Source organism: Oncorhynchus tshawytscha, unplaced genomic scaffold, assembly GCF_018296145.1.
Source record: "Oncorhynchus tshawytscha isolate Ot180627B unplaced genomic scaffold, Otsh_v2.0 Un_contig_2971_pilon_pilon, whole genome shotgun sequence".
NCBI lineage: Eukaryota > Metazoa > Chordata > Actinopteri > Salmoniformes > Salmonidae > Oncorhynchus > Oncorhynchus tshawytscha.
Window position 1 is genome coordinate 32,501 of NW_024608467.1, and position 24,000 is coordinate 56,500.

General features: G+C 50.1%; 1 pseudogene; it reads left to right on the forward strand.

Moving 5' to 3' along the window:
- Positions 1–24,000, forward strand: part of LOC121843555 — a 57,396-nt pseudogene that overhangs the window by 29,236 nt on the left and 4,160 nt on the right.

Consider the following 24,000-nt stretch of genomic DNA (forward strand, 5'->3'; position numbering starts at 1 on the left):
TAGACAGGACCATGGAGAGACAGACAGGGATACTGATATACTGGATGTATCCTGACTAGACAGGTGGAGAGACACACAGGGATACTGATATACTGGATGTATCCTGACTAGACAGGACCATGGAGAGACAGACAGGGATACTGATATACTGGATGTATCCTGACTAGACAGGACCACGGAGAGACAGACAGGGATACTGATATACTGGATGTATCCTGACAGACCACGGAGAGACAGACAGGGATACTGATATACTGGATGTATCCTGACTAGACAGGACCATGGAGAGACAGACAGGGATAGGGATATACTGGATGTATCCTGACTAGACAGGACCATGGAGAGACACACAGGGATACTGATATACTGAATGTATCCTGACTAGACAGGACCATGGAGAGACACACAGGGATACTGATATACTGGATGTATCCTGACTAGACAGGACCATGGAGAGACACACAGGGATACTGATATACTGGATGTATCCTGACTAGACAGGACCATGGAGAGACACACAGGGATACTGATATACTGAATGTATCCTGACTAGACAGGACCATGGAGAGACACACAGGGATACTGATATACTGGATGTATCCTGACTAGACAGGACCATGGAGAGACAGACAGGGATACTGATATACTGAATGTATCCTGACTAGACAGGACCATGGAGAGACACACAGGGATACTGATATACTGGATGTATCCTGACTAGACAGGACCATGGAGAGACACACAGGGATACTGATATACTGAATGTATCCTGACTAGACAGGACCATGGAGAGACAGACAGGGATACTGATATACTGGATGTATCCTGACTAGACAGGACCATGGAGAGACACACAGGGATAGGGATATATGATATTCTCTTGTCTGAAGGAGACATCACGTCAGACTGGTTTGTACACACACTTTCTGTCTCAGGTGCCTCTGCGTAGTCACACAGTGTGGAGGAAGCATTCAGTTTTGCGTGTGTGTGTCTGTGTGTGTGTATGCTTGTGCGTTTGTGTGTGCCAATGAGAAACAGCAATGGTCCACTAGCCATTGGACTGACCGTGCGTGTTAGGAACATGCACACACATACTCGCCAACACACACACACACACACACACCAGGAACTCCCCTCCAAATATGTCCAGAGAGAGCAGTAAATCAGGACCAGATCGGTTCAGTCCGACTCACAAAGGATCCGGCAGGAATTTGGGTCAGAGTGGTCAAATTGACACACACACGCACACACACACACACACACACACACACACACACACACACACACACACACACACACACACACACACACACACACACACACACACACACACACACACACACACACACACACACACACACACACACACACACACACACACACCAACACAGTCCCCCAGGAGAGGATGTTTGTGAGGAAGGAAGGTTCGCTATGAGCTTTCTGCTTCACAGAGAGCTGCTGGACCAGACATATCTATCTGTTTCCCACCAATACTATACATTCATATGAACATCAACAAGCTCTGGCCCTGTGTTGAGATGTTTGTCCTGTTCCCTCCTTTATCCCCTCCTCTCTCTCTCCCTCCCTCTCCTTCCCCTCATCTTCCTCTGTCTCTCTTCCTCTCTCCCCCTTCTCTCCCATCCTCTCTCCTCTTTCCTCACTCCCTTCCCCTCACCCCACTTAACTCAGAATCCCAATAGCCTGTTCTCTCTCTAGATATCCATGGTGGGTATTTCTAGGATGTGTTTGGTATAAACACGTGTTGTCTGGTTTTGTCTTTCTCCAGATGCCCGGGGTGGGTACTGCTATGCCAGCCTGCTGAACGGGCGTTGTGCCAACCAGAACTCCCAGCTCCTGACCAAGATACAGTGCTGCTGTGACAGTGGGCGCTGCTGGTCAGACGGGTCCAGTCCTGAGTTGTGCCCCATGACAGGGACTGGTAGGTACTGACCCAGTACTCATGTCCAATCAGCAATCATTTTCACTTTAGCTGTAGATGTTTCTTCTCTATTTCGTCATATTTCTATGTGTCTCTCTCTCTGCTCTAGATGAGTACCAGAAGCTGTGCACACAGGTGCAGACCAGTCCAGGGGGGGGGGCTCTCCCAGGCGGGGGAGGGACTCTCCCAGGTGGAGGAGGGCCTCTCCCAGGCGGGGGAGGGGGAAGACCAGGAGTTCCCCAGGTCCCAGGTATCTACCCCAAGACCACCCTACCCAGGACCACCAATCCCTTTCCAGCCTCCGCCTGGACCAGGTAAATACCCTGGACCCAGTAAGTAGTACCCTGACCTCTTACCCCTCACCTCTCACCCCTGAAGCCTCCTCACATGTTAAAATCAGAGTCATATTAAAACCTTAGTGGTTAAGAAATCCTTCAGTAGTGGGTCAACATAATTACTAGAGGTGCATGTGTAATGAAGTGTCTCTTATGACTATGAATGTGGTAATGTGGTAACCCCTCTTTCTGTCTCTCACCCCCCTTTTCTCTCTCCCTCTCCCTCTCTCCTTTCCCCCTCTCCCCACTACATCCCTCATCCTCATCCTCTCCATCCCTCTCCTTTTCCCCTCTCCCCACTACATCCCTCTCCCTCCCTCTCCTTTCCCCCTCTCCCCTCTACATCCCTCTCCCTCATCCTCTCCCTCCCTCTCCTTTCCCCCTCTCCCCTATACATCCCTCTCCCTCCCTCTACTTTCCCCCTCTCCCCCTCTACATCCCTCTCCCTCCCTCTCCTTTCCCCCTCTCCCCTCTACATCCCTCTCCCTCCTCTCCTTTCCCCCTCTCCCCACTATATCCCTCTCCCTCTCTCTCCTTCTCTCTCCTTTCCCCTCTCCCCTCTACATCCCTCTCCCTCATCCTCTCCCCTCTCTCCTTTCCCCCTCTCCCCACTATATCCCTCTCCCTCTCTCTCCTTCTCTCTCCTTTCCCCTCTCCCTCTACATCCCTCTCCCTCATCCTCTCCCTCCCTCCCTCTCCTTTCCCCCTCTCCCCACTACATCCCTCTCCCTCCCTCTCTCTCCTTCTCTCTCCTTTCCCCTCTCCCTCTCCTTTCCCCCTCTCCCCCTCATCCCTCTCCCTCTCTCTCCTTTCCCCCTCTCCCCACTATATCCCTCTCCCTCTCTCTCCTTCTCTCTCCTTTCCCCTCTCCCCTCTACATCCCTCTCCCTCATCCTCTCCCTCTCTCTCCTTTCCCCCTCTCCCCACTATATCCCTCTCCCTCTCTCTCCTTCTCTCTCCTTTCCCCTCTCCCCTCTACATCCCTCTCCCTCATCCTCTCCCTCTCTCTCCTTTCCCCCTCTCCCCACTATATCCCTCTCCCTCTCTCTCCTTCTCTCTCCTTTCCCTCTCCCCTCTACATCCCTCTCCCTCATCCTCTCCCTCCTCTCTCCTTTCCCCCTCTTCCCACTATATCCCTCTCCCTCTCTCTCTTTTCCCCCTCTTCCCACTACATCCCTCTCCCTCTCTCTCTTTTCCCCCTCTCCCCACTATATCCCTCTCCCTCTCTCTCCTTCTCTCTCCTTTCCCCTCTCCCCTCTACATCCCTCTCCCTCATCCTCTCCCTCTCTCTCCTTTCCCCCTCTCCCCACTATATCCCTCTCCCTCTCTCTCCTTCTCTCTCCTTCCCCTCTCCCTCTACATCCCTCTCCCTCATCCTCTCCCTCTCTCTCCTTTTCTCCCTCTTCCCTATAATCCCTCTCCCTCTCTCTCCTTCTCTCTCCTTTCCCCTCTCCCCTCTACATCCCTCTCCCTCATCCTCTCCCTCTCTCTCCTTTCCCCCTCTCCCCACTATATCCCTCTCCCTCTCTCTCCTTCTCTCTCCTTTCCCCTCTCCCCTCTACATCCCTCTCCCTCATCCTCTCCCTCTCTCTCCTTTCCCCCTCTCCCCACTATATCCCTCTCCCTCTCTCTCCTTCTCTCTCCTTTCCCCTCTCCCCTCTACATCCCTCCCTCATCCTCTCCCTCTCTCTCCTTTCCCCCTCTCCCCACTATATCCCTCTCCCTCTCTCTCCTTCTCTCTCCTTTCCCCTCTCCCCTCTACATCCCTCTCCCTCATCCTCTCCCTCTCTCTCCTTTCCCCCTCTTCCCACTATATCCCTCTCCCTCTCTCTCTTTTCCCCCTCTTCATCCCTATCCCTCTCCCTCTCTCTCTCTTTCCCCCTCTCCCCACTATATCCCTCTCCCTCTCTCTCCTTCTCTCTCCTTTCCCCTCTCCCCTCTACATCCCTGTCCCTCATCCTCTCCCTCTCTCTCCTTTCCCCCCTCCCCACTATATCCCTCTCCCTCTCTCTCCTTCTCTCTCCTTCCCCTCTCCCCTCTACATCCCTCTCCCTCATCCTCTCCTCTCTCTCCTTTACTCCTCTCTCCACTACATCTCCCCTCCAGTCATCCAGACCCAGAACATCAGTACCAGCATTACTAACATGTGTGCGGTATACAGGAACCTGTGTCTGAACGGCCGCTGTGTCCCCTCCCCTGGAAGCTACCGCTGTGACTGTAACATGGGCTTCAGACTAGACTCACGAGGAGAGTGTATCGGTGAGGGATGGATCGATGGAGGAGGGAGAGAGGGATGGGGAGGGAGAGGGCAGGAGGGTGAGGGGAGGAGGGAGAGAGGGATGGAGGATGGAGGAATGAGGGAGGGAGAAGGCAGGAGGGGAAGGGGAGGAGGGAGAGAGGGATGGAGGATGGAGGAGGGATGGGGAGGGAAAGGGAAGGAGGGTGAGGGGAGGAGGGAGAGAGGGATGGAGGATGGAGGGAGGGATGGGGAGGGAAAGGGCAGGAGGGTGAGGGGAGGAGGGAGAGAGGGATGGGGAGGGAAAGGGCAGGGGGTGAGGGTAGGAGGGAGAGAGGGATGGAGGATGGAGGGAGGGATGGGGAGGGAAAGGGCAGGAGGGTGAGGGGAGGAGGGGAGAGGGATGGAGGATGGAGGGAGGGATGGGGAGGGAAAGGGCAGGAGGGTGAGGGGAGGAGGGAGAGAGGGATGGAGGATGGAGGGAGGGATGGGGAGGGAAAGGGCAGGAGGGTGAGGGGAGGAGGGAGGAGGGATGGGGAGGGAAAGGGCAGGAGGGGAGGGGGGGAGGGGAGAGGGATGGAGGATGGAGGGAGGGATGGGGAGGGAAAGGGCAGGAGGGTGAGGGGAGGAGGGGAGAGGGATGGAGGATGGAGGGAGGGATGGGGAGGGAAAGGGCAGGAGGGTGAGGGGAGGAGGGAGAGAGGGATGGGGGAGGGAAAGGGCAGGAGGGTGAGGGGAGGAGGGAGAGAGGGATGGAGGATGGAGGGAGGGATGGGGAGGGAAAGGGCAGGAGGGTGAGGGGGAGGAGGGAGAGAGGGATGGGGAGGGAAAGGGCAGGAGGGTGAGGGGAGGAGGGAGAGAGGGATGGAGGATGGAGGATGGAGGGAGGGATGGGGGAGGGAGAGGGCAGGAGGGTGAGGGGAGGAGGGAGAGAGGGATGGGGAGGGAAAGGGCAGGAGGGTGGGGGGGAGGAGGGAGAGAGGGATGGAGGATGGAGGGAGGGATGGGGAGGGAAAGGGCAGGAGGGTGAGGGGAGGGGAGGGGAGAGAGGGATGGGGAGGGAAAGGGAGGGAGGGTGAGGGGAGGGGAGGAGGGAGAGAGGGATGGGGAGGGAAAGGGCAGGAGGGTGAGGGGAAGAGGGAGAGAGGGATGGGGAGGGAAAGGCAGGAGGAGGGTGAGGGGAGGAGGGAGAGAGGGATGGAGGATGGAGGAATGAGGGAGGGTGAGGGGAGGAGGGTGAGAGGGAGAGAGGAGAGAGGGAGAGAGAGAGAGAGAGGGGAAGGGTGGGAGGGAGGGTGGTAGGGACAGATGGACAGAGTTTGGTTCTTACGAGTGTGCTTGCTCTCCAGATGATGATGAGTGTGCGCGGAACCCATGTGTGAACGGAGAGTGTGTGAACACGGCTGGATCCTACTTCTGCCAGTGTCCTGCTGGCTTCCAGTCTACTGCTACCAGGACCGAGTGCAGAGGTAACACACACACAACTGTACACACACACACATACACAAACACAGAGTGGTGTGAATATCATGTCCTGTGTGTGTTTCAGACCTGGATGAGTGTGTGGCAAACGGTCGTATCTGTAACAACGGAAGGTGTGTGAACACTGAGGGGAGCTTCCACTGTGTCTGTAACGCCGGCTTTGAGATCTCTACTGACGGGAAGAACTGTCAAGGTCTGTCTCAAACACACCTCTCTCTCTGTTTGTCTTTGTGGATCTCTGTTGATCTCTGTTGGTCTCTGTTGGTCTCTGTTGATCTCTGTTGGTCTCTGTTGATCTCTGTTTGTCTTTGTGGATCTCTGTTGATCTCTGTTGATCTCTGTTTGTCTTTGTGGATCTCTGTTGATCTCTGTTGATCTCTGTTGGTCTCTGTTGATCTCTGTTTGTCTTTGTGGATCTCTGTTGGTCTCTGTTGGTCTCTGTTGATCTCTGTTTGTCTTTGTGGATCTCTGTTGATCTCTGTTGATCTCTGTTGATCTCTGTTGATCTCTGTTGGTCTCTGTTGATCTCTGTTGATCTCTGTTGATCTCAGTTGGTCTCTGTTGGTCTCTGTTGGTCTCTGTTGATCTCTGTTGATCTCAGTTGGTCTCTGTTGGTCTCTGTTGATCTATGTTTGTCTCTGTAGATCTCTGTTTGTCTCTGTTGGTCTCTGTTGATCTCTGTTGGTCTCTGTTGGTCTCTGTTGGTCTCTGTTTGTCTCTGTTTGTCTCTGTTGATCTCTGTTGGTCTCTGTTGATCTCTGTTAGTCTCTGTTGGTCTCTGTTGATCTCTGTTGGTCTCTGTTCATCTCTGTTGGTCTCTGTTCATCTCTGTTGGTGTCTGTTGGTCTCTGTTGGTCTCTGTTGATCTCTGATCTCAGTTGGGCTCTGTTGGTGGTCTCTGTTGATCTCTGTTGATCTCTGTTGGTCTCTGTTCATCTCTGTTGGTCTCTGTTCATCTCTGTTGGTGTCTGTTGGTCTCTGTTGATCTCTGTTGATCTCTGTTGGTCTCTGTTGGTCTCTGTTGATCTCTGTTGATCTCTGTTGGTCTCTGTTCATCTCTGTTGGTCTCTGTTCATCTCTGTTGGTCTCTGTTGATCTCTGTTGGTCTCTGTTGGTCTCTGTTGATCTCTGTTGGTCTCTGTTGGTCTCTGTTGATCTCTGTTGATCTCTGTTGATCTCTGTTGGTCTCTGTTCATCTCTGTTGGTCTCTGTTCATCTCTGTTGGTGTCTGTTGGTCTCTGTTGATCTCTGTTGATCTCTGTTGGTCTCTGTTGGTCTCTGTTCATCTCTGTTGGTCTCTGTTCATCTCTGTTGGTGTCTGTTGGTCTCTGTTGATCTCTGTTGATCTCTGTTGGTCTCTGTTGATCTCTGTTGATCTCTGTTGGTCTCTGTTGGTCTCTGTTGATCTCTGTTGATCTCTGTTGGTCTCTGTTGGTCTCTGTTCATCTCTGTTGGTCTCTGTTCATCTCTGTTGGTGATCTCTGTTGGTCTCTGTTGGTCTTTGTTGATCTCTGTTGGTCTATGTTGGTCTCTGTTGGTCTCTGTTGGTCTCTGTTGATCTCTGTTGATCTCTGTTGGTCTCTGTTCATCTCTGTTGGTCTCTGTTCATCTCTGTTGGTCTCTGTTCATCTCTGTTGGTGTCTGTTGGTCTCTGTTGATCTCTGTTGATCTCTGTTGGTCTCTGTTGGTCTCTGTTGGTCTCTGTTGATCTCTGTTGGTCTCTGTTCATCTCTGTTGGTGTCTGTTGGTCTCTGTTGATCTCTGATCTCTGATGGTCTCTGTTGGTCTCTGTTGGTCTCTGTTGATCTCTGTTGATCTCTGTTGGTCTCTGTTGGTCTCTGTTGGTGTCTGTTGGTCTCTGTTGGTCTCTGTTGATCTCTGTTGATCTCTGTTGATCTATGTTGGTCTCTGTTGGTCTCTGTTGGTCTCTGTTGATCTCTGTTGGTCTCTGTTCATCTCTGTTGGTGTCTGTTGGTCTCTGTTGTTCTCTGTTGATCTATGTTGGTCTCTGTTGGTCTCTGTTGGTCTCTGTTGATCTCTGTTGGTCTCTGTTCATCTCTGTTGGTGTCTGTTGGTCTCTGTTGGTCTCTGTTGATTGCTGTTGATCTCTGTTGATCTCAGTTGGTCTCTGTTGATCTCTGTTGATCTCAGTTGGTCTCTGTTGGTCTCTGTTGGTCTCTGTTGATCTCTGTTGATCTCAGTTGGTCTCTGTTGGTCTCTGTTGGTCTCTGTTGGTCTCTGTTGATCTCTGTTGGTCTCTGTTGGTCTCTGTTGGTCTCTGTTGGTCTCTGTTTGTCTCTGTTGGTCTCTGTTGATCTCTGTTTGTCTCTGTTGGTCTTTGTTGATCTCTGTTGATCTCTGTTTGTCTCTGTTGATCTCTGTTAGTCTCTGTTGATCTCTGTTGGTCTCTGTTGATCTCTGTTTGTCTTTGTGGATCTCTGTTGGTCTCTGTTGGTCTCTGTTCATCTCTGTTGGTGTCTGTTGGTCTCTGTTGGTCTCTGTTGATCGCTGTTGATCTCTGTTGATCTCAGTTGGTCTCTGTTGGTCTCTGTTGGTCTCTGTTGATCTCTGTTGATCTCTGTTGGTCTCTGTTGGTCTCTGTTGATCTCTGTTGATCTCTGTTCATCTCTGTTGGTCTCTGTTGGTCTCTGTTGATCTCTGTTGATCTCTGTTGGTCTCTGTTGATCTCTGTTGGTGTCTGTTGGTCTCTGTTGGTCTCTGTTGATCTATGTTGGTCTCTGTTGGTCTCTGTTGGTCTCTGTTGATCTCTGTTGATCTCTGTTGGTCTCTGTTCATCTCTGTTGGTGTCTGTTGGTCTCTGTTGGTCTCTGTTGTCTCTGTTGATCTCTGTTGATCTCAGTTGGTCTCTATTGGTCTCTGTTCGTCTCTGTTGATCTCTGTTGGTCTCTGTTGGTCTCTGTTCGTCTCTGTTGGTCTCTGTTTGTCTCTGTTTGTCTCTGTTGATCTCTGTTGATCTCTGTTTGTCTCTGTTGGTCTCTGTTGATCTCTGTTGATCTCTGTTGGTCTCTGTTGATCTCTGTTGATCTCTGTTGATCGCTGTTGGTCTCTGTTCATCTCTGTTGGTGTCTGTTGGTCTCTGTTGGTCTCTGTTGATCGCTGTTGATCTCTGTTGATCTCAGTTGGTCTCTGTTGGTCTCTGTTGATCTCTGTTGATCTCAGTTGGTCTCTGTTGGTCTCTGTTGGTCTCTGTTGATCTCTGTTGGTCTCTGTTGGTCTCTGTTGATCTCTGTTGGTCTCTGTTTGTCTCTGTTTGTCTCTGTTGATCTCTGTTTGTCTCTGTTGGTCTTTGTTGATCTCTGTTGATCTCTGTTGATCTCTGTTTGTCTCTGTTGATCTCTGTTAGTCTCTGTTGATCTCTGTTGGTCTCTGTTGATCTCTGTTTGTCTTTGTGGATCTCTGTTGGTCTCTGTTGGTCTCTGTTCATCTCTGTTGGTGTCTGTTGGTCTCTGTTGGTCTCTGTTGATCGCTGTTGATCTCTGTTGATCTCAGTTGGTCTCTGTTGGTCTCTGTTGGTCTCTGTTGATCTCTGTTGATCTCAGTTGGGCTCTGTTGGTCTCTGTTGATCTCTGTTGATCTCTGTTGATCTCTGTTGGTCTCTGTTCATCTCTGTTGGTCTCTGTTCATCTCTGTTGGTGTCTGTTGGTCTCTGTTGATCTCTGTTGATCTCTGTTGGTCTCTGTTGGTCTCTGTTGGTCTCTGTTGATCTCTGTTGATCTCTGTTGGTCTCTGTTCATCTCTGTTGGTCTCTGTTGGTCTCTGTTGGTCTCTGTTGATCTCTGTTGATCTCTGTTGATCTCTGTTGGTCTCTGTTGGTCTCTGTTGATCTCTGTTGGTCTCTGTTGGTCTCTGTTGGTCTCTGTTGGTCTCTGTTGATCTCTGTTGGTCTCTGTTCATCTCTGTTGGTCTCTGTTGGTCTCTGTTGATCTCTGTTGGTCTCTGTTGATCTCTGTTGGTCTCTGTTGGTCTCTGTTGGTCTCTGTTGGTCTCTGTTGATCTCTGTTGATCTCAGTTGGTCTCTGTTGGTCTCTGTTGTCTCTGTTGGTCTCTGTTGATCTCTGTTGGTCTCTGTTGGTCTCTGTTGATCTCTGTTGGTCTCTGTTTGTCTCTGTTTGTCTCTGTTGATCTCTGTTTGTCTCTGTTGGTCTTTGTTGATCTCTGTTGATCTCTGTTTGTCTCTGTTGATCTCTGTTAGTCTCTGTTGATCTCTGTTGGTCTCTGTTGATCTCTGTTTGTCTTTGTGGATCTCTGTTGGTCTCTGTTCATCTCTGTTGGTGTCTGTTGGTCTCTGTTGGTCTCTGTTGATCGCTGTTGATCTCTGTTGATCTCAGTTGGTCTCTGTTGGTCTCTGTTGGTCTCTGTTGATCTCTGTTGATCTCAGTTGGTCTCTGTTGGTCTCTGTTGATCTCTGTTGATCTCTGTTCATCTCTGTTGGTCTCTGTTCAACTCTGTTGGTGTCTGTTGGTCTCTGTTGATCTCTGTTGATCTCAGTTGGTCTCTGTTGGTCTCTGTTGATCTCTGTTTGTCTCTGTTGATCTATGTTGATCTATGTTTGTCTCTCTCTCTCTCTGTTGATCTCTGTTTGTCTCTATTGGTCTCTGTTTCTCATTGTTTCTCTCTGTTGATCTCTTTTCCTCCCTCTATATCTCACAATTTTCACTTTAATTAACTTTATTAACATGCCCTATTGACACATACTGTCAAATACATCAGTCTCTATCTGTTTCTCTCTGTCTCTCTCTCTTTCGTTCTCTGTTTCTCTCTCTCTGTCTCTCTCTTTCTCTGTTTCTCTCTCTGTCTTTCTGTTTTTCTCTCTCTGTCTCTCTCTCTGTCTCTCTCTCTTTCTCTGTCTCTCTTTCTCTCTCTCTCTGTTTCTCTCTCTCTCTCTTTCTCTCTGTCTCTGTTTCTCTCTCTCTCTGTCTCTCTCTTTTTCTCTGTTTCTCTCTCTGTCTTTCTGTTTCTCTCTCTGTCTCTCTGTTTCTCTCTCTCTGTCTCTCTTTCTCTCTCACTCTCTTTCTCTCTCTCTCTGTTTCTCTCTCTCTCTTTCTCTCTCTCTGTTTCTCTCTCTGTCTCTCTCTCTCTCTCTCTCTCTCTCTCTCTCTCTCTCTCTCTCTCTCTCTGTCTCTCAGTTTCTGTCATTCTTTCTTTCTCTCAATCTTGATTAATTCTCGATCTTAGATCTGGAACCCTCTACACTACTTGAAGTCATGCAGTCGTTCTGTATATTCTAATAGTATTTTCCCACATATTTTAGATTCATTTTGACTTATTGTTATCTATGACCTGTATATATTGTCCTAATATGTTGTGTGTGTGTGTGTGTGTGTGTGTGTGTGTGTGTGTGTGTGTGTGTGTGTGTGTGTGTGTGTGTGTGTGTGTGTGTGTGTGTGTGTGTGTGTGTGTGTGCGTGCGTGCGTGCGTGCGTGCGTGCGTGCGTGCGTGCGTGCGTGCGTGCGTGCGTGTTTGTGTTTGTTTGTTTGTTGGTTTGTTTCTTTCCCCAGACATGGATGAGTGTCTGATCAGGAACATGTGTTTGAATGGGATGTGCATCAACGACGAGGGAAGCTTTAAATGTATTTGTAAACATGGCTATCTGCTCGACCCAACCGGGCGCTTTTGTGTAGGTACGTCTGCTGTCCAATCACAACCCTCTGTCTGCCGCATCAGAAAAGTATATGAAAACTGTCAAATGCAATGTCCCGGAAAGTGTAAAAGTCAGGAAATGTCCTGAAAAGTGTCAATGCCACAAAAATGTACCAAAAGGTGGCAAATTCATGTAAAAAAGGCTAGATGGGAGTTATGTTGCTAGTAGTCTACATAGTGTAGAGCAAGTCTCATTTCAGAGAGGGATGTATTTCCTCAGTAATGAATTGTGTGGTCGAGAGAGGTTAACAGTCTACACAGTCTAGAGAGGTTTAACAGTCTACACAGTCTAGAGAGGTTAACAGTCTACACAGTCTAGAGGTTAACAGTCTAACAGTCTAGAGAGGTTAACAGTCTACACAGTCTAGAGAGGTTAACAGTCTACACAGTCTAGAGAGGTAACAGTTAACAGTCTGGAGAGGTTTAACAGTCTAGAGAGGTTAACAGTCTACACAGTCTAGAGAGGTTTAACAGTCTACACAGTCTAGAGAGGTTTAACAGTCTAGAGAGGTTTAACAGTCTACACAGTCTAGAGAGGTTTAACAGTCTAGAGAGTTTAACAGTCTACACAGTCTAGAGAGGTTTAACAGTCTAGAGAGGTTAACAGTCTACACAGTCTAGAGAGGTTTAACAGTCTAGAGAGGTTAACAGTCTACACAGTCTAGAGAGGTTTAACAGTCTAGAGAGGTTTAACAGTCTAGAGAGGTTTAACAGTCTGGAGAGGTTAACAGTCTACACAGTCTAGAGAGGTTAACAGTCTAGAGAGGTTAACAGTCTACACAGTCTAGAGAGGTTAACAGTCTGGAGAGGTTAACAGTCTACACAGTCTAGAGAGGTTTAACAGTCTAGAGAGGTTTAACAGTCTAGAGAGGTTAAACAGTCTAGAGAGGTTAACAGTCTACACAGTCTAGAGAGGTTTAACAGTCTAGAGAGGTTTAACAGTCTAGAGAGGTTAACAGTCTACACAGTCTAGAGAGGTTTAACAGTCTAGAGAGGTTTAACAGTCTAGAGAGGTTAACAGTCTACACAGTCTAGAGAGGTTAACAGTCTACACAGTCTAGAGAGGTTTAACAGTCTAGAGAGGTTTAACAGTCTAGAGAGGTTTAACAGTCTAGAGAGGTTAACAGTCTACACAGTCTAGAGAGGTTAACAGTCTACACAGTCTAGAGAGGTTAACAGTCTGGAGAGGTTAACAGTCTACACAGTCTGGAGAGGTTTAACAGTCTACACAGTCTAGAGAGGTTTAACAGTCTAGAGAGGTTTAACAGTCTACACAGTCTAGAGAGGTTTAACAGTCTACACAGTCTAGAGAGGTTTAACAGTCTAGAGAGGTTAACAGTCTACACAGTCTAGAGAGGTTTAACAGTCTAGAGAGGTTTAACAGTCTACACAGTCTAGAGAGGTTTAACAGTCTACACAGTCTAGAGAGGTTTAACAGTCTACACAGTCTAGAGAGGTTTAACAGTCTAGAGAGGTTTAACAGTCTACACAGTCTAGAGAGGTTTAACAGTCTACACAGTCTAGAGAGGTTTAACAGTCTAGAGAGGTTAACAGTCTACACAGTCAAGAGAGGTTTAACAGTCTACACAGAGGTTAACAGTCTAGAGAGGTTTAACAGTCTCAGTCTAGAGAGGTTTAACAGTCTACACAGTCTAGAGAGGTTTAACAGTCTACACAGTCTAGAGAGGTTTAACAGTCTACACAGTCTAGAGAGGTCTAGAGAGGTTAACAGTCTACACAGTCAAGAGAGGTTTAACAGTCTACACAGTCTAGAGAGGTTTAACAGTCTACACAGTCTAGAGAGGTTTAACAGTCTACACAGTCTAGAGAGGTTTAACAGTCTACACAGTCTAGAGAGGTTTAACAGTCTAGAGAGGTTTAACAGTCTACACAGTCTAGAGAGGTTAGCAGTCTAGAGTGGTTAACAGTCTACACAGTCTAGAGAGGTTAGCAGTCTAGAGAGGTTTAACAGTCTACACTGTCCGTTGAGGCCTCTGTGCTCTTTCTCTGCGTCTGAGGAAACCAAGGTTGGTTCCCAAATGGCATGCTAATTCCAATATACTGTACTACTTCAACCAGAGATCTACAGTATGTACCCTGGCCAAACATAGGGTACTATTTAGGATACAGGGTGTTATTTGGGACACAACCCATGTTTCTGTCCTCCAGTGGCTCCAGACATAACACAAAGCAACCAGCCACATCACTGTTTCCACGTCATTAGGGTCGTTGTTAGAATACACCACGGTGGTTTACATTATGGGCCTATGTGCCTGGAGCAGGAGAAAGCTTTTTCTTCTGTTGGGTTATATGATCTTCCAGGAAGATAAAGAGTGAACTTATACTGTACAGCCATTATAGCTGAATCATGAAATAAGTGGCCCTTAGAGAGTGGTTAGGAAACTGCAAGTCAAATATTTTCACTCAATAATGTCAAGTACAGTTCAATAATGTCAAGTCCAGTTCAATAATGTCAAGTCCAGTTCAACAATGTCAAGTCCAGTTCAATGATGTCAAGTCCAGTTCAATAATGTCAAGTCCAGTTCATTAATGTCAAGTCCAGTTCATTAATGTCAAGTCCAGTTCAATAATGTCAAGTACAGTTCAATAATGTCAAGTACAGTTCAATAATGTCAAGCACAGTTCAATAATGTCAAGTCCAGTTCAATAATGTTCAATGTCAAGCACAGTTCAATAATGTCAGTCCAGTTCAATAATGTCAATCCAGTTCAATAAAGCACAGTTCAATAATGTCAAGTCCAGTTCAATAATGTCAAGTACAGTTCAATAATGTCAAGTCACAGTTCAATAATGTCAAGTCCAGTTCAATAATGTCAAGTCCAGTTCAATAAGTTCAATAATGTCAAGTCCAGTTCAATAATAATGTTCAATAAGTCACAGTTCAATAATGTCAAGCACAGTTCAATAATGTCAAGTCCAGTTCAATAATGTCAAGTCCAGTTCAATAATGTCAAGTACAGTTCAATAATGTCAAGCACAGTTCAATAATGTCAAGCACAGTTCAATAATGTCAAGCACTCAATAATGTCAAGTCCAGTTCATCTGTGGTAATTGAAGTTGTTTGAAGTGAAAGAATTATAGTAAATAAACAACCTTGACTCCTTTGACCAGATTGAGTCTAGAGAAGAGAAGTTACATGGACATTCAGAAGGATATTTTGTGGGTATAACTTGACAGTTGATATTGAGCTGGTTTCCCAGACCTTTGTTAGGCCTGCTTCTGGAATAAGTATGCTCAAAAGAAAATATACACTGAGTGTTACAAAACATTAAGAACACCTGCTCTTTCCATGACATAGACTGACCAGGTGAATCCAGGTGAAAGATATGATCCCTTATTGATGTCACCTGTTAAACCCACTTCAATCAGTGTAGATAAAAGGGAGTATTAGGACTGAATATTATGAAGGTGTTCTTAATGTTTGGTAAACTCAGTGTACATTGACAACTAAATATTAGGAAGGTGTTCTTAATGTTTGGTAAACTCAGTGTACATTGACAACTAAATATTAGGAAGGTGTTCTTAATGTTTGGTAAACTCAGTGTACATTGACAACTAAATATTAGGAAGGTGTTCTTAATGTTTGGTAAACTCAGTGTACATTGACAACTAAATATTAGGAAGGTGTTCTTAATGTTTGGTAAACTCAGTGTACATTGACAGTTATCTTTAGACAGTAATAGCCTTAATGTAGGTCTGGTAAACCGTATCATAGTGTTCCATTGTATCCTATCATAACCTTTGTTCCCCTGCTACCCCTACCCCCTTTCACCTGTCTCCCTTCCTGTCTCCCCTGTTCTCCCTTCCTGTCTCCCCTGTTCTCCTCCTGTCTCCTCTGTTCTCCCCTCCTGTCTCCTCCGTTCTCCCCTCCTGTCTCCCCTGTTCTCCTCCTGTCTCCTCTGTTCTCCCCTCCTGTCTCCTCCGTTCTCCCCTCCTGTCTCCCCTGTTCTCCTCCTGTCTCCTCTGTTCTCCCCTCCTGTCTCCCTGTTCTCCCCTCCTGTCTCCCCTGTTCTCCCTCTGTCTCCCCTGTTCTCCTCCTGTCTCCTCTGTTCTCCCCTCCTGTCTCCTGTCTCCCCTCCTGTCTCCCCTGTTCTCCTCCTGTCTCCCCTGTTCTCCTCCTGTCTCCTCTGTTCTCCCCTCCTGTCTCCCTGTTCTCCCCTCCTGTCTCCCCTGTTCTCCTCCTGTCTCCTCTGTTCTCCCCTCCTGTCTCCCCTGTTCTCCTCCTGTCTCCTCTGTTCTCCTCCTGTCTCCCCTGTTCTCCTCCTGTCTCCCCTGTTCTCCTCCTGTCTCCCCTGTCTCCTCCTGTCTCCTCTGTTCTCCCCTCCTGTCTCCTCTGTTCTCCCCTCCTGTCTCCCCTGTTCTCCCTCCTGTCTCCTCTGTTCTCCTCCTGTCTCCCCTGTTCTCCTCCTGTCTCCCCTGTTCCCTCCTCCTGTTCTCCTCCTGTCTCCTCTGTTCTCCTCCTGTCTCCCCTGTTCTCCTCCTGTCTCCCCTGTTCTCCTCCTGTCTCCCTGTTCTCCTCCCTCCCTGTTCTCCTCCTCTCCTCTGTTCTCCTCCTGTCTCCCCTGTTCTCCTCCTGTCTCCCCTGTTCTCCTCCTGTCTCCCCTGTTCTCCTCCTGTCTCCTCTGTTCTCCCCTCCTGTCTCCCCTGTCTCCCTCCTGTCTCCCCTGTTCTCCTCCTGTCTCCCCTGTTCTCCTCCTGTCTCCCTGTTCCCCTCCTGTCTCCCCTGTTCCCCTCCTGTCTCCCCTGTTCTCCTCCTGTCTCCCCTGTTCTCCCCTCCTGTCTCCCTGTTCTCCTCCTGTCTCCCCTGTTCTCCTCCTGTCTCCCCTGTTCTCCTCCTGTCTCCCCTGTTCTCCTCCTGTCTCCCCTGTTCTCTCCCTCCCCTGTTCTCCTCCTGTCTCCCCTGTTCTCTCCTGTCTCCCCTGTTCTCCTCCTGTCTCCCTGTTCTCCTCCTGTCTCCCCTGTTCTCCTCCTGTCTCCCCTGTTCTCCTCCTGTCTCCCCTGTTCTCCTCCTGTCTCCCCTGTTCTCCTCCTGTCTCCTCTGTTCTCTCCTGTCTCCCCTGTTCTCCTCCTGTCTCCCCTGTTCTCCTCCTGTCTCCCCTGTTCTCCTCCTGTCTCCCCTGTTCTCCTCCTGTCTCCCCTGTTCTCCTCCTGTCTCCCTGTTCTCCTCCTGTCTCCTCTGTTTCCTCCTGTCTCCCCTGTTCTCCTCCTGTCTCCCCTGTTCTCCTCCTGTCTCCCCTGTTCTCCTCCTGTCTCCCTGTTCTCCTCCTGTCTCCTCTGTCTCTCTCCCAGACATTGATGAGTGTGAGACTCCAGGGATCTGTATGAACGGCCACTGTGTGAATACGGAGGGGTCCTTCAGGTGTGAGTGTATGGCTGGTCTGGCCGTGGGTCTGGATGGCGCGTCTGTGTCGGTGAGTGTCTCCTCTCTAGAATCTAGAATCTGATCTATGATCAATCTATTATTGATTGATTGATTTGGTTTAATCAATCACAAATTCCCTTTTGGAACCCTTTTTTTCTAAGAGTGTGTGGTCATAGTATTGGTTTGGGACCATATTCCTGGTTTCACAATGTGAGTGGGCAGGCAGGAAGTGTACAGTTTGGGTCGACTGCATTCGTTCTGGATGATATCAGATCAGGGGAATACTGCAATCCCTTCGATACACAACCCTGTTTGTTTCACTGTTGTTTGTCTGAATGAGGGAACGAGGGAGGGAGGGAGGGGAGGGGGGGGAGGGAGGGAGGGAGGGGGAGGGGAGGGAGGGGGGAGGGGAGGGAGAAGGGGGATGGGGGAGGGGGGGGGGGGAGGGGGATGGGAGGGAGGGAGGGGGGGGGGAGGGAGGGGGGAGGGGGGAGGGAGGGAGGGAGGGGGGGGGAGGGGAGGGAGGGGGAGGGGGGGAGGGGAGGGAGCGAGGGGGGGAGGGAGGATGGGGGGAGCGAGGGAGGGGAGGGAGCGAGGGGGGGAGGGAGGGAGGGGGGGAGGGAGGGAGGGAGGGAGGGAGGGAGGGAGGGAGGGAGGGAGGGAGGGAGGGAGGGAGGGAGGGAGGGAGGGAGAGAAACAAGAAGAGATAGATTCATAGTTTTCTCTGTATCCTGATTCCAGACACACATATGCGCAGCACTTGTTATGGAGGATACAAGCGGGGACAGTGTGTGAAGCCATTCTTCGGAGCCGTGACCAAGTCAGAATGCTGCTGTGCCAGTGTGGAGTACGCCTTTGGAGAGTCCTGCCAACCATGCCCACCCCAAAACTCAGGCACACACACACACACACACACATACACATGCACACACACACACACACACACACACACACACACACACACACACACACACACACACACACACACACACACACACACACACACATACACATGCACACACACACACAACTGGGTCTACATAGCCACCACTTATGCTGTTGTCCTGAGTGAAGTGGATGATGTGTTTTGGCATCCCAGCTAACGTTAGTAATACCAGCAGACCAGCTGATGTCCAACAGACAGAGCGATATGAGGGACACACACTCTTGAGGCATCAAGATGGAGTCTGCAGTTTGACATTCACTCTGTCTGAGTCATGATTACAGAGATTGATATTCACGGCTGTTCCGGCTATGACAAAGTAACAGTGTTACCATGCCCTGATGTTCTATGGTTGGTGACTATAAACCGTCCAACTCTTAATCTGATTCAATACACAGAAACAGGAGATGTTGTCTTCATCTGCTGTGGCCTGTAATCTCTGACTGTCTGACTGTCTGACTGTCTGACTCCAACACCACTCCTCCTCTCCACCTCCTCCACCTCCACCCCCCCTCCACCCCCTCCACCTCCACTCCTCCACCCCCCCTCCACCTCCACTCCTCCACCTCCACCCCCACTCCTCCACCTGCACTCCTCCACCCCCACTCTTCCACCTCCATTCCTCCACCCCCACCCTGCCACCCCCTCCACTCCTCCACCCCCACTCCTCTAACCTGCAACCTCCTCCACCCCTCTACCCCCACTCCTCCACCCCACTCCACCCCACTCCTCCCCCCCACTCCTCCACCCCCTTTCCACCCCCACTCCTCCATTCTGCCCCCCCCCTCTAACCTCCACCCCCACCCCCTCCACCCCCACCCCTCCACCCCCTGCCACCCCCCCCTCCACCCTTCCACCCCCACTCCTCCACCCTGCCACCCCCCCCTCCACCCCCACCCCCTCCACCCCCACTCCTCCATACTGCCCCCCCCCTCCCACCCCACTCCTCCACCCTGCCAACCCCCTCCACACCTCACCCCCCACTCCTCCACCCTGCCACCCCCTCCACTCCTCCACCCCCACTGCCACCCCTCCACTCCTCCACCCCCACCCCCCACTCCTCCACCCTGCCACCCTGCCACCCCCTCCACTCCTCCACCCCCACTCCTCCACCCTGCCACCCCCCACTCCTCCACCCTGCCACCCCCTGCCACCCTCTCCACTCCTCCACCCCCACTCCTCGATACTGCCACCCCCTCCACCCCTCCACCCTGTCACCCACCCCCTACACCTCCCCCCACTCCTCCACCCTGCCACCCCCTCCACTCCTCCACCCCCCCTCCACCCCCACCCTCCACCCTGCCACCCCCTCCACTCCTCCACCCCCACTCCTCCATACTGCCACCCCCCTCCACACCTCACCCCCACTCCTCCACCCTGCCACCCCCTCCACTCCTCCACCCCCACTCCTCCATACTGCCCCCCTCTCCACACCTCACCCCCACTCCTCCACCCCCACTCCTCCACCCTGCCACCCCCTCCACTCCTCCACCCCCCCCTCCCACCCTGCCACCCCCTCCACTCCTCCACCCCCACTCCTCCACACTGCCACCCCCTCCACTCCTCCACCCCCACTCCCTCCACCCTCCACCCCCTCCCTCCTCCACCCCCACTCCTCCACCCTGCCACCCCCTCCACTCCTCCACCCCCACTCCTCCACCCTGCCACCCCCTCCACTCCTCCACCCCCACTCCTCCACACTGCCACCCCCTCCACTCCACCCCCACTCCTCCACCCCCACTCCTCCACCCTGCCACCCCCTCCACTCCTCCACCCCCACTCCTCCACCCTGCCACCCCCTCCACTGCCACCCCCTCCACTCCTCCCCACTCCTCCACCCTGCCACCCCCTCCACTCCTCCACCCCCTCCTCCTCCACCCTGCCACCCCCCCTCCACTCCTCCACCCCCACTCCTCCACCCTGCCCCCCCTCCCTCCTCCACCCCCCTCCTCCACCCCCACCCCCTCCTCCACCCCCCTCCACCCTGCCACCCCCCCCTCCACACTCCTCCACCCTCCACTCCTCCACCCCCCCCCCCTCTCCACCCTCCACCCCTCCACTCCTCCACCCCACTCCTCCACCCTGCCACCCCCTCCACTCCCTCCACCCCCACTCCTCCACCCTGCCACCCCTCCACTCCTCCACCCCCACTCCTCCACCCTGCCACCCCTCCACTCCTCCACCCCCACTCCTCCACCCTGCCACCCCCTCCACTCCTCCACCCCCCCTCCTCCACCCTGCCACCCCCCCTCCCTCCTTCCTCCACCCCCACTCCTCCACACTGCCACCCCCTCCCTCCTCCTCCCCCCACTCCTCCACACTGCCACCCCCTCCACTCCTCCACCTCGCCACACATAATAACACTACAACCAGTCATTTCTCATTAGCTCTTCCTGTTAAAGTCTGTATCAAAAAGACGCCAAAGTTCCACCACAGTAAGGGTTCATTTCATATATATCCAGACCAAATGAGAAAGCATGGAAACGGATAATAACATGCTATGAAATGACTTGCTGTGAGATCTCTGGATGTTGGCAAATGGGATGTTTTCACAAAACGCTGTTATTTCGTTTAGTAGTTTCACTAACCCCTGTGTGTGTGTGTGTGTGTGTGTGTGTGTGTGTGGGTGTGTGTGGGTGGTGGGTGGGTGGGTGGGTGGGGGTGGGTGGGTGTGGGTGTGTGGTGTGTGTGTGTGTGTGTGTGGGTGGGTTTTGCAGCTGAGTTCCTGGCCCTGTGTAGTAACGGCCCCGGCACCACCAGCGATGGCAGAGGTAACGATCAAAAACAGAAGGAACCTGGTGTGTCTCAATGAAATGTCTCTCTCCCAGATATTAACCTTGTGTGCCTGTGTGTTTGTGTATATATCTCTCCCAGATATTAACCTTGTGTGCCTGTGTGTTTGTGTGTATATCTCTCCCAGATATTAACCTTGTGTGCCTGTGTGTTTGTGTGTATATCTCTCCCAGATATTAACCTTGTGTGCCTGTGTGTTTGTGTGTGTATCTCTCCCAGATATTAACCTTGTGTGCCTGTGTGTTTGTGTGTATATCTCTCCCAGATATTAACCTTGTGTGCCTGTGTGTTTGTGTGTATATCTCTCCCAGATATTAACCTTGTGTGCCTGTGTGTTTGTGTATGTATCTCTCCCAGATATTAACCTTGTGTGCCTGTGTGTTTGTGTGTATATCTCTCCCAGATATTAACCTTGTGTGCCTGTGTGTTTGTGTGTATATCTCTCCCAGATATTAACCTTGTGTGCCTGTGTGTTTGTGTATATATCTCTCCCAGATATTAACCTTGTGTGCCTGTGTGTTTGTGTGTATATCTCTCCCAGATATTAACCTTGTGTGCCTGTGTGTTTGTGTGTATATCTCTCCCAGATATTAACCTTGTGTGCCTGTGTGTTTGTGTGTATATCTCTCCCAGATATTAACCTTGTGTGCCTGTGTGTTTGTGTGTATATCTCTCCCAGATATTAACCTTGTGTGCCTGTGTGTTTGTGTGTTTATCTCTCCCAGATATCAATGAGTGTGCTCTGGACCCAGACATCTGTCAGAACGGTGTGTGTGAGAACATGCTGAGGACCTATAAGTGTAACTGTAACATGGGCTTTGAGGTGGACACCACTGGAAAACACTGTGTTGGTAAGTCCCATGATGTATCCTTAAAATGACTGGGTTATCCTAATGTTGCTATCCCTGTCTGTCTGTCTGTCTGTCTGTCTGTCTGTCTGTCTGTCTGTCTGTCTGTCTGTCTGTCTGTCTGTCTGTCTGTCTGTCTGTCTGTCTGTCTGTCTGTCTGTCTGTCTGTCTGTCTGTCTGTCTGTCTGTCTGTCTGTCTGTCTGTCTGTCTGTCTGTCTGTCTGTCTGTCTGTCTGTCTGTCTGTCTGTCTGTCTGTCTGTCTGTCTGTCTGTCTGAGTGTCTCTTGAGACATACTGTAGATTAATGTATTAACCCTAGAGATCGTATTAAATGAGTTCTAAGATATCATTCTGTGGTATTACCTCCGTCTGTGTATCTGTCTCCTCTCAGACATAGATGAGTGTGCAGTGAACAGGTTACTGTGTGACAACGGCCTGTGCAGGAACACTCCAGGTAGTTTCACCTGCCACTGTCCCACCGGCTTCCTGTTCCACGCTGAGACGGATGTCTGTGAAGGTGAGATACACTGGCCCAGACCAGTTACTGTCTGTCCGTCTGTCTGTCAGGGTTGGGTTTAATCACATTTAAAGTTCAGAGAATTGGAATTGGAATTTCAAGGTACTTCCGTAATTGTCTGGAATTGAAATGGAGTTGACCCCCAGCCCTGCTGTCGGTCTGTCACACAGAAGACGTGTTAGAAGCTTGTCAGGAGTAGAAAGAAAGACGTGGTAACACATCTTCCTGTAGATATTGATTTGTGGATTACTTTCTCCTCTAATTCATATAGATGTGTGTGTGTTTCTTGTCGATATTGATGAATATGTGTTGTCTCCTGCAGACATTGATGAGTGTGAGTCGAAGCCGTGTGTGAACGGGGACTGTAAGAACAGCCCGGGGTCCTACGTGTGTCTCTGCTCAGCAGGCAGCACGCTGGACGCCTCTGGAACACAGTGTATAGGTACGTTAGTATAACAACCCCTGCTGTTTGTGTGTGTGTGTGTGTGTGTTTGTGAGAGGATGTTACTTTTGACCAGAGGATTAGGGGACTACTATCTGAGGGGCTAAAATGGCAGCTATGAAATGTTATGATGTGTATTAGTACAGTCCTCTGCCCTCCCTCTCCCTGTCCCTGTAGAGACCAGTAAAGGCACATGTTGGCTGAAGGTGATTAATGGACGCTGTGAGATCAACATCAACGGAGCCACTCTGAAATCCCACTGCTGCTCCACACTGGGAGAGGCCTGGGGAAGTCCCTGTGCCAAGTGTGAACCAGGTTAGTGGGAACCTACAGAACCATATAGAACCATATGGAACATCTATAATCTCTAGAACTTATAGAACCTATTTAACCTGTAGCCCTTCTCTGGGGAGAGGCCTGGGGAAGAACCTGTGCCTAGTGTGAACCAGGTGAGAATTACAACCTGTACTATAGCTAGGTGAGAATTAGAACCTGTACTGAAGCTAGGTGAGAATTAGAACCTGTACTGTAGCTAAGTGAGAATTAGAACCTGTACTGTAGCTAGGTGAGAATTAGAACCTGTACTGTAGCTAAGTGAGAATTAGAACCTGTACTGTAGCTAGGTGAGAATTAGAACCTGTACTGTAACTAGTTGAGAATTAGAACCTGTACTGTAGCTAGGTGAGAATTAGAACCTGTACTGTAGCTAAGTGAGAATTAGAACCTGTACTGTAGCTAGGTGAGAATTAGAACCTGTACTATAGCTAGGTGAGAATTAGAACCTGTACTGAAGCTAGGTGAGAATTAGAACCTGTACTGTAGCTAGGTGAGAATTACAACCTGTACTGTAGCTAGGTGAGAATTACAACCTGTACTGTAGCTAGGTGAGAATTAGAACCTGTACTGTAGCTAGGAGAGAATTACAACCTGTACTGTAGCTAGGTGAGAATTAGAACCTGTACTGAAGCTAGGTGAGAATTAGAACCTGTACTGTAGCTAGGTGAGAATTAGAACCTGTACTGTAGCTAGGAGAGAATTAGAACCTGTATTGTAGCTAGGTAGAATTACAACCTGTACTGTAGCTAGGTAGAATTACAAACTGTACTGTAGCTAGGTGAGGGTTAGAACCTGTACTGTAACTAGGTGAGAATTACAACCTGTACTGTCGCTAGGTAGAATTACAACCTGTACTGTCGCTAGGTAGAATTACAACCTCCTCTGTAGCTAGGTGAGAATTAGAACCTATACTGTAACTAGGTGAGAATTAGAACATGTACTGTAGCTAGGTGAGGGTTAGAACCTGTTCTGTAACTAGGTGACGGTTAGAAGCTGTACTGTAGCTAGGTGAGAATTAGAACCTGTACTGTAGCTAGGTGAGGGTTAGAAGCTGTACTGTAGCTAGGTGAGAATTAGAACCTGTA